Below are 9,846 nucleotides of genomic sequence, written 5' to 3' on the forward strand. Positions count from 1 at the left end.
ACTGTCATTTTCAAAGACAATACAGAAGCATACAGACTTGGAGGATGCCTTTCCTGAAGATTTTTGACCACCTCCTTTGCTAGAGCAGAGGCCATTTCTTTGTGGCTCTTGGAAGTGGTGAGGAGAATAGGGCTGGCTCTGGGCTTCTGCTCACATCCCTTTCTGTATCCTTCCCTGTATCAGGCAGGAGAGGATCTGCGGGGTCACAGTGATGAACAGACCCTCGAGCCTCACCCAGCTCACTCTTGCAGAGTCTGCTGGAGGTTCAGCAGCTTTTCAGGGCAGCGCCTTCCAAGCGGTGACTTAGGAATTCAGGTGGCTTTCACCTTACAGCTACTCCACCTGGAAATATGAGACTTCCAGGGTCTAAAGCAGGAAGAATTTAAGAGAATTTTTATGTGCTTTCAACTGCCGTAGGCTAGAAATGACACACATCAGAGTTCCCACCGAGGCTCAGCAGAAACGAATCTGATTAGGCTCCCTGAGGACGCAGGTTCAATCCCTGGCCTTGCTCAGTGGGTTAAGGATCTGGTGTGGCTGTGGCTGGAGGGTAGGCTGGCAGCTACAGCTCTGATTCAACCCCTAGCCTGGGAACATCCATATGCTGCGGGTGCAGTCCTAAAAAGACAAAAAAAGAAAGAAAGAAATGACACGCATCACTTCCACTTCCAGTTCATTGGCCCGAGCTTGCATGTGGCCCCAAAATAACTTCAAGGAAGGCTGGAAAGAGTTCTGTGTGCCCAGGAATGAGAAGCAAAATCATGAGGATGAGCACTGCTGCAATGCTACCATCGTCCATCTCTCCCTAGTGTTCTTTCTACCCCGGAGCCCTTACACTCAGCATCAATGACTGCGAACACCCTCGAGCAGTCTGTAGGTAGCTCTATACCCCTTCCTGAGGAGAAAGCTCTCTGAGGCAGGTTAGAGCCTGAGAAAGGAGAAGGGCTAGATAGTAGGTGAGATATGAGGAAGGGAACTAAATTTCTCCATGGGTAAGATTTCCATGCTTGAGACAGGGCAAGCCAGCAGAAACCAGTTTTTCTTTTTCTTCTTCTTCTTCTTCTTTTTTTTTGGGGGGGGGGGGTTTGCCTTTTCCAGGGCCGCTCCTGCTGCACATGGAGGTTCCCAGGCTAGGGGTCGAATGGGAGCTGTAGTCGCCGGCCTATGCCACAGTCACGGCAATGCCAGATCCGAGCTGCGTCTGCAACCTACACCACAGCTCATGGCAACGCTGGATCCTTAACCCACTGAGCAAGGCCAGGGATCAAACCCACAACCTCATCGTTCCTAGTCGGATTCGTTAACCACTGAGCCACGACTGGAACTCCAGAAACCAGTTTTTCTTTGCCTAAATCTCTTTGCCATGTGGCCCTACCGTGGTCTGACAAATGGGGTGCTAGAGCTCTCCATCTGGTCCTGCTGCTGGGTAACAATGGGAATTGTTCAGTTTTCTCCTGTGAGCCTCCGTTTCTAAAGAAGAGACTCTGATGTCTAACTTAGCCCTTGAGAAGAGAATAGACAATAATGTAGGAAATTTTTCTGAGATTTATGTTTAGAGATCTGTGAACTTTCTGCTGGCTTATTTCAAAGGTATCCTCTGCTTCGTAATTCTGCCTCCCAACCTCAACTTCCCTCTGACGTCACAGTTATCCACACTCACAGTGCAACGGCAGAAATTCTCCCCCTAAATTGGTTTACAAAGTCCCTCTCTTCTTCCCCCCAAGTCCAAAATTACTCAGCTCTGATGGAGCCAGATAATTATTTATGAAGCGAATACCAAGTATAATTTGTGGTATAAGGGCCTTTGTTAATTCATAATGCAATCTAGATGTGATTTGTATGAGCAAACATTTTAATTAGGCTATTAATTTCCTCTGAGTGTTTGGGTTTATATGTCCTCTGCAACAAGGTTTTTGTACTTTAGTCCTTATTCTTCAAATTTCTGTGATCGAATGCTCCCGGTTACACAGTTTCAATACCATGATTTTTGGCAATCTACCTCCATCCCTTTGGAAGGTGAGGGCTTTCTTGACCATGACCCAGCCCCCCTCTGTGGGCACGCATTGTTAGGTGACAGTAGACAGGGAGAAAGTGGCTAGCAGACAGTTCTCCACATCCGTGAGGGGTTTGGTTGAAAGCTAAAGGGGTCTCAGAGTTCCCGTCATGATGCAGTGGAAACACATCTGACTAGGAACCATGAGGTTCCTGTTGTGGCTCAGCAGAAAGAAAACTAACAGTATCCAAGGGGACTTGGGTTCAAACCCTGGCCTTGCTCAGTGGGTTAAGGATCTGGCGTTGCCGTGAGCTGTGGTGTAGATCACAGATGCAGCTTAGATCTGGCGTTGCCACGGCTGTGGTGTGGGCCTCCAGCTGCAGCTCCAATTCAATCCCTAGCCTGGGAACTTCCATATGCCGTGGGTTCTGCCCTAAAGGAAAAAAAAAAAAAAAAAGAGGCACCGTGGCCTCTCTACTGAGAGAACAATGTCCCTTTGGTAGTAACCTCATCAGATTCTGCCACTGGTCAGAGGGGACATGAAACCCCAGACTTCAAGGCACTGCAGTGTGCTCCTTTCTGCACAGAAAGACTCAAGTGGGTATGGAGAGAGCGTGAGGATGTAGAGGGGTTCAGACTTTGAACTTTAATGAATAAACACACTCCTCCTTGGAGTTCCTGTCATGGTGCAGTGGTTAACGAATCCGACTAGGAACCATGAGGTTGCAGGTTCGATCCCTGGTCTTGCTCAGTGGGTTAGGGACCCGGCATTGCCATGAGCTGTGGTGTGGGTTGCAGACGTGGCTAGGATCCCACATTGCTGTGGCTGTAGCGTGGGCCAGTGGCTGCAGCTCTGATTAGACCCCTAGCCTGGGAACCTCCATATGCCGTGGGAAGCGACCCTAGAAAAGGCAAAAAGACAAAAAACAAAACAAAACAAAACAAAAACCCAAAAAACCACACTCTTCCTTACCCCAGAAGGTCCCTCCCTGCCCACTGCTCTGCATATGTGTGCACAGACTGCGGTCCCTTAACCAGCGTGCATTCTGCGGACAAGTGAAGATGAGCTCCTCTTGGCTCTTTTCTTTCCATAGCAGAGTGGCGTCTGGGGATGCTGAGATCCCAGGAATGGGTTCTCTAAACCCAGCACTTGCAGACTCCCATCTCCGGTGCCTTAGAGAGGTCTCATTCGCAGTGTGTCACAACAAAAGGTTTAGTCTAAAAAGGGAAGTATGAAAGATGTAGCTAAGCGGAAGTAAAACTGACCATGTTAAGCTTCTCCTTTCCCCTGTTCAGAGACTTGGAGAGGTTTGGTGACTTCTCTCAGGCATCCACGAGGAGGTGAGGCTAGATGTCTGGGTTCTCAAGCTACTCTTCCGACCGCAAGACCACACTTCCTTCCTCTCCTCCTGATACGCAGAGAAGACTGTAAAATGTATGCAGCCAGGGTGGTGATGAGGGCACCAAGGGAAACTCCACATGTTACTTAGCAAGAGTACAAAATAAAATCTGCATTTAGATGGCGCTTTTAAGAAATTGCTTTGTAAATTCAATAGGCTTGAAGTAATTTAAATGAATGAAACAATGGATTAAAAAATGATCATAGGCTAGGCACTCTGATAAGTACCAGGAATACAAAGAATGCACAAAATGAAGTTCCTACCATCGTCATGTGTTAAAAAGCATCACTGAATGATGGACGGCAGCATGGCAGACATCGTAGCCCAGCCCAGATCCCCTTCCCAGGCTGAAGCAGCTATCCTCCAGCTTCTATAAGGGCCTCAGCTAACAGCTCTTACCTGTGACCTTCTCCAGAGTCTTGACCTTGGCCAAGTGGAGCCACTTCATTGGAGACTCCTGAGAGTCTCCCATCTCCAAGGGTAACCAAGGACTGACTCACTTCTACTCTCCCATATCCCTCCCAGGCTCTACCCAGGAAGACAGCCTCAGTTCATTCTTACACAGCTTCTTCCCCTCCTCCAGCTTTTCCTAAAGAGCATTTGCTCAATAAAGTACACACACTAGAACCCTTTCTCAGGCTCTCTTACAAAACCCAATGTTAAACAACAGATATTTCTTTAGGTTACATAGTAGTTTCCTTCGTTCCATGGTCTACGAAGAATTAGTAACATTATGTACATGTGTATAAGTCTTTAAAGACCCCAAAATTTTCTACCATCTGTAGGACATTTAACAGGCTACCCCACATTCCCTCCATTTTTCTTTTAAAGACTAAACAATTTGTTTTTTCCTTCTAGCTGCACCTACTGGATGTGGAAGTTCCCGGGCCAGGGATTGATCCTATGCCACAGCAGTGACAATTCTAGATCCTTAGCCCACTGAGCCACCAGGAAACCTCCCCAACCTGGTTTTTCAGTGTCACATTTCAGTGACTATATTTTGGGCACTTAAGAGAGATTCTTTGGGGAATGGACTGTATGCAATAGAACAGTAAATATGTATGTGTCTACATGAATGTAAGTGTTTTAGCACTTTCCCACAATTGTGTGGTCATTAAAAGCCATTTTTGTAAAAGGCTTTTCTATGCTTATTATAGAATAATAGAATAAAACCTATCTAGGGAGAACCTGGTAGTCTTACTGCCCAGACAATCATCCTTGCTGGGCAGGAGACTCAGCTATTGTCTTCCTTATTCATACGTTTCAACAAATGAATTATGACTGCATGAGAAAGAACAATATCAATACCAACACTGTTATAATCTAATTTTTTTTTTGTCTTTTTAGGACCACACCCACAGCATATGGAAGTTCCCAGGCTAGGGGTTAAATCAGAGCTGTAGCTGCCAGCCCACGCCACAGCCACAGCAATGCCAGATCTGAGTCGCATCTGCGACCTATGCCACAACTCACGGCAACATGGGATCCTTAACCGACGGAGCAAGGCTAGAGATCGAACCTTCATCCTCATGGATGTTGAGCCACTACAGGAAATACCCAATCTAATGTATTTTTAATTTAATGCCAGTTTTTATGGTGACAATAATGCCTGCTGTCCATTCTCCTATCCTTCACAGGCTGGTCTCTCTAAGCAATCATATTCTCAAATATTTTCATTTTCAAATCTCCTATGGAGTTAAGGTACAAATATTCCACCACCCACACCTTAAATATTAATAAATGAGGTTAAATTATTAGAGATAAGATTAAAATATTGGAACCATCTCCAAAATGTGTCTCTCCTCCCACTCTGTGCAAGAGATGATCAGTTATTGTTTATTTTATTTTATTTTTTTGCCACACTCATGGTGTGTGAAAGTTCCCGGGCCAGGGATCGAACCCATATGGCAGTTGCAGCCTGTGCTGCAGCTGCGGCAACGCTGGTCCAGATATTTCACCTGGTAAACTACAAGAGAACGTCAGGTGGTTGATTATTTAAAGACAAAGGGCAGTGTTAAAGAAAAAGCTTATTCATGACATAGGTCGGAGACAGTCAGGCCGACTTCATTCAAGGGAGACCATCTCAGTGGGGTTTTGTAGCAGCAGACAGAGATCTGACCCAGCTCTGACTCCAACAAGGGCAAGGGGAGATTTAAAGCCAAGGGAGAGGGTACGGGTCAGTGGATGGAAACTACCTTTCTAAGAGAAAGCACCACGGCTGGGAGTTCCCGTCGTGGCGCAGCGGCAACAAATCCGACTTGGAACCACGAGGCTCGGATCCTGTGTTGCTGTGGCTGTGGTGGAGGCCAGCAGCTGCAGCTCCGATTCAGCCCCTAGCCTGGGAACCTCCATATGCTGCAGGTGTGGCCCTCAAAAAAAGACAAAAAAGAAAAAAGAAAAAAAAAGAAAGAAAAAGAAAGCACCATGGCTAAGGAGGATTCAAGCTGGAAGCCAGCAGAAGTCTTGCCAAAGTCAGGATGGGAGATGTTCCCTCAACTGATTTAGCAGGATTCTTGTCAAATTCTACAGGGACAGAGAAGGAAGCCCTGGGCCTGCTCTGGTCCAGCGGACGACTCAGAGGAGTCTGGTTAAAATTAGGTCAAGAAGAGAGCCGTAAATGAGTTAGTGCAGGTCATAAAGTTAGTGCAGGAGTTCCCATCGTGGCGCAGTGGAAATGAATCCAACTAGGAACCACGAGGTTTCGGGTTCAATCCCTGACCTACGCTCAGTGGGTTAAGGATCCGGTGTTGCCGTGAGCTGTGGTGTAGGCCGACAGCTGTAGCTCTGATTTGACCCCTAGCCTGGGAACCTCCAAGTGTTGGGGGTGGCCCCCAAAAACAAAATAAAACAGAAAACTTAGTGCACTACTAACTAACCCTTAATGTGATTGGTTGCCGTTCTAAGACCTTCGATGTATTAATTTTTTTTTTGTTTTTTAGGTTTTTTTGGTCTTTTTAGGGCCGAACCTGTGGCATATGGAGGTTCCCAGGCTAGGGGTCGAATCAGAGCTGTAGCCACTGGCCTACACCACAGCCACAGCAACATCAGATCTGAGCCACGTCTGCAACCTACACCACAGCTCATGGCAACACCGGATCCTTAACCCACTGAGCGAGGCCAGGGATCCAACCCACAACCTCATGGTTCCTAGTCGGATTCGTTAACCACTGAGCCACGACGGGAACTCTTTGTTAATCTTCACAATAATAACATGCGTAGATACTATTATGACCCCCATTTTACAGGTGAGGTTACTGAGACACAGAGAACTTAAGCAAATTTCCCAAAGTCTCCCAACTCTTGGGAGGGATTTAAACATAGGAAGTTTGGTTACTGAATCCATTGTCTAACCAGTTAAGACATACTGCCTTTTTCTGTGAGAGACAAGGAGAACTAAATTCCAAGATCTGGGGATAGGTTTTATAGCTGACAGTGAGTGGGAAAGTCTTATAGAATAATTTATAATCTCATCTTGCTGGCTACTGTACCATAGATACAGATAGAATTTTAGATTAAGTAGGTCAGTTTCTAAGATGCTCTGCAGCCCCTTAGGTGAAGAAAGCTGGAAGTATGTGTAATACTTATTAAAATGCATGTAAACACCAATATTTCCCTTTAAAAAACCCCTGTTCTTATGGATGTTTGTATATTTGCATTTTAAGAGGACAGAAACTGCAAATTTTAGAAAACTCTCATCTTTGAAAACTCTCTTAGGGCTCATTAAAAACTGATTATGTTCATTCTTTAGGGGTTAGAAGGGATTGCACCAATGCAGCCTCATTAGGATTTCTTACGAAGTGCCTCTGGTTCATAATGTCATTTATTATGCAAACAGCACAGTATTATGGCTACAATCTGAAAAAACACAGCAAGAGCGAGGGAGCGAGCGAGCAGTTACAAAGTAAGTGTGGAAAACGCCGTTACCAGTGTGGGATGGAAATAGAAGGAAATGTTGGGTCCCACATTTTAGAAGAAATGGCTTGCACTGGAAGTAGTAGGTACAGTATGGACCTCCTTTCTTAGTGTATCTTTTTTTGCACCCCTGCCCCAGGGTTTTTGTTGTCATCAGAACCACTCCCCTGAAATAAAAAATTGTCTCTGATAAACACTGCTTTTATTTGAAATGGTTTACAGAATCAGACTGTTAAAGCTCTAACACAGGTTACTTTTCCAGCTCCTATCATGGAGCAAAAGACTGTAATATAGAACAGATAGATTTTGCTCACGTGAAAAGAAAGAAAAAAACGGGTGTGGCGTGTAGGGTATGGCATGAGGGGAGGGCCTGCCAGGGCTGAGTGGTAAAGTGGCTCTGAGATGTGGTAGGAGGGACAGATTTCCTAAAATACATTTGGTCACTGCTGGGGATCAGCAAGTTTGTTTTTGTTTTTTTGTTTTTTTTTTCCGGGAAGTGGGTCTGAAATGTCCTTTTCCAAGGTCATGAGATGGAGCTGTATCCATTTGGGATCGTCTAAGAGTTATTTTGCTTAATATAGTGGAATTAAATGGTTCACCCTTTGTAATGGACATCTTTTGGAATGAGTTAACCAAAAAGAAGCACCCAGGGAATTCTTTGGTGGTCTAGTGGTTAGACCAAAAAAAAAAAAAAAAATCCCACCCTCTGGTGACCTACAATGATAAGCTCAGACCAACCACCAGACCACTACCTCCCACACCTCCACATCATTCCACCATCATGTGTATTTCATATACGATGTTGCCTTCCTTCTGCCTCTCGGCTCCAGTTCCCTGTCACGATGATGGCTATTTGACCCAAGCTCAACCAATCAGAGCACTTTCCCTACAAATAGGGAATTGAGGTGGATGAAGAGCAGAGGAAAGGAGGAGACGGAATTTCGCTGTGAGGTAGACTAGCAACCGGCAAATTCAGGAGCAGTGGGGTAGCTGGAAGAAGGCAGGCAAGTGTTCCATGGAGGAAACACATAGAGACACAGGAAATCCTGGTGTGGCTCTTTCTGCTGCTGAGCATGGCTTTGTGCATCTGTGAGTTATCTCGGTCGGGGTATCATAAAGTCGCCTTGTTTGCTTAATTGAATTCACCTGAATTGTCTGTTACTAACAACAGGAATCTCACCTGGATACACACTTTTCTCACCTTAGAACTATGTAGTTCAATTGTTTTTTTTTTGTTGTTGTTTGTTTTTTGAACCAGGAGGAAAAAACAAGATTCCTTGGCAACACAGTTCCTTCTGGCTTGTGGCCTCTGTATTTTATGTACTTTATGGCGTATGGAACATGAAAAGCACGTCAACTTTGTGAGTTCCCATCGCACCTGATGTGTGGGAGCGTGGTTGGTACTAACGCTTAGATGGAGAAATACGGTTTAAACCTGAGATAATGATGCGAAAGCAGCTGGCAGGATGCCTTCCCAGTGGTTAGGAGGTACTTAGGTCCCACTGGATCCAAGGCACAGAGACTCATTCAAGTTACCATTATTATTATTTTTAAACAGTGGGATTTGGGAAGAAGATGACCAGTCCAAAGGAATCTCAGCTAAGAGCCGAGGCCTGGCTTGGCAGCTCTGAGAACTGGATTTTCTAGTCGGCCGCTCAGTGGCAGGAATGGGTTGACCTTACACCACGACAGTGCCTTGGCTGCTCTTTGTCTCTGCATTTCCAGCTTCTGTTTCTCCTGACCTACTTGCTCTGTTTCTCTTCAGCCCCCTTCTCTCCTTGTCATTTCTCCTCTCTCATTATGTCTCCTTTTTTTTGTTTTTATTGTCATTACTCTAGGAGGTGGATCTGAGAAGATGTTGCTGTGGTTTAGGTCGGAGAGTTTTGTCCTATGTTTTCCTTATGTCTCCTTTCTTGCAGCTTCAACCTCTTCCATAATTTATGAATCTTTGTGACCTATTGTAGCCCTGACTACCATTTCTTATCTGCGTGTGTTTTTCCCTCCTAGCTTCTATGCCACCTACACCTGGCTGATTCTTTTTTTTCTTTCCTTTTTATATGTTGGAAAGAAAGAGTATGATTTCTCTAGTTAATCTTTTTTTTTTAAGGGCTGCACCTGCCCAATTTTTTTATTTATGCTTGTAAATATAAAATATATTTTCTATTATTGTTATTATTCTTTGCTTTTCCAGGGCTGCACTTGCAGCATATGGAAGTCCCCAGGCTAGGGGTCGAATCAGAGCTACAACTGCCAGCAATGCTGGATCTGAGCTGAGTCTGTGCCCACATCACAGCTCATGGCAATGCCAGATCCTTAACCCACTGAGGGAAGCCAGGATCGAACTGGCATCCTCATGAGTACTAGCTGGTTTCATAACCCAGTGAGCCACAGTGGGAACGCCCTAAGATGGTCCAATCTTATAACCTTGTTTCTCTGTATTGACATTTGCACTAATGGTGGAAAGCAATGGTGGTTAAAATTGCTGCATCTCTGGAGTTCCTGCTGTGGTGCAGTGGGTGAAAAATCTGACTGCAGTGTCAT

This window comes from Phacochoerus africanus, chromosome 10 (genome assembly GCF_016906955.1).
Source record: "Phacochoerus africanus isolate WHEZ1 chromosome 10, ROS_Pafr_v1, whole genome shotgun sequence".
NCBI lineage: Eukaryota > Metazoa > Chordata > Mammalia > Artiodactyla > Suidae > Phacochoerus > Phacochoerus africanus.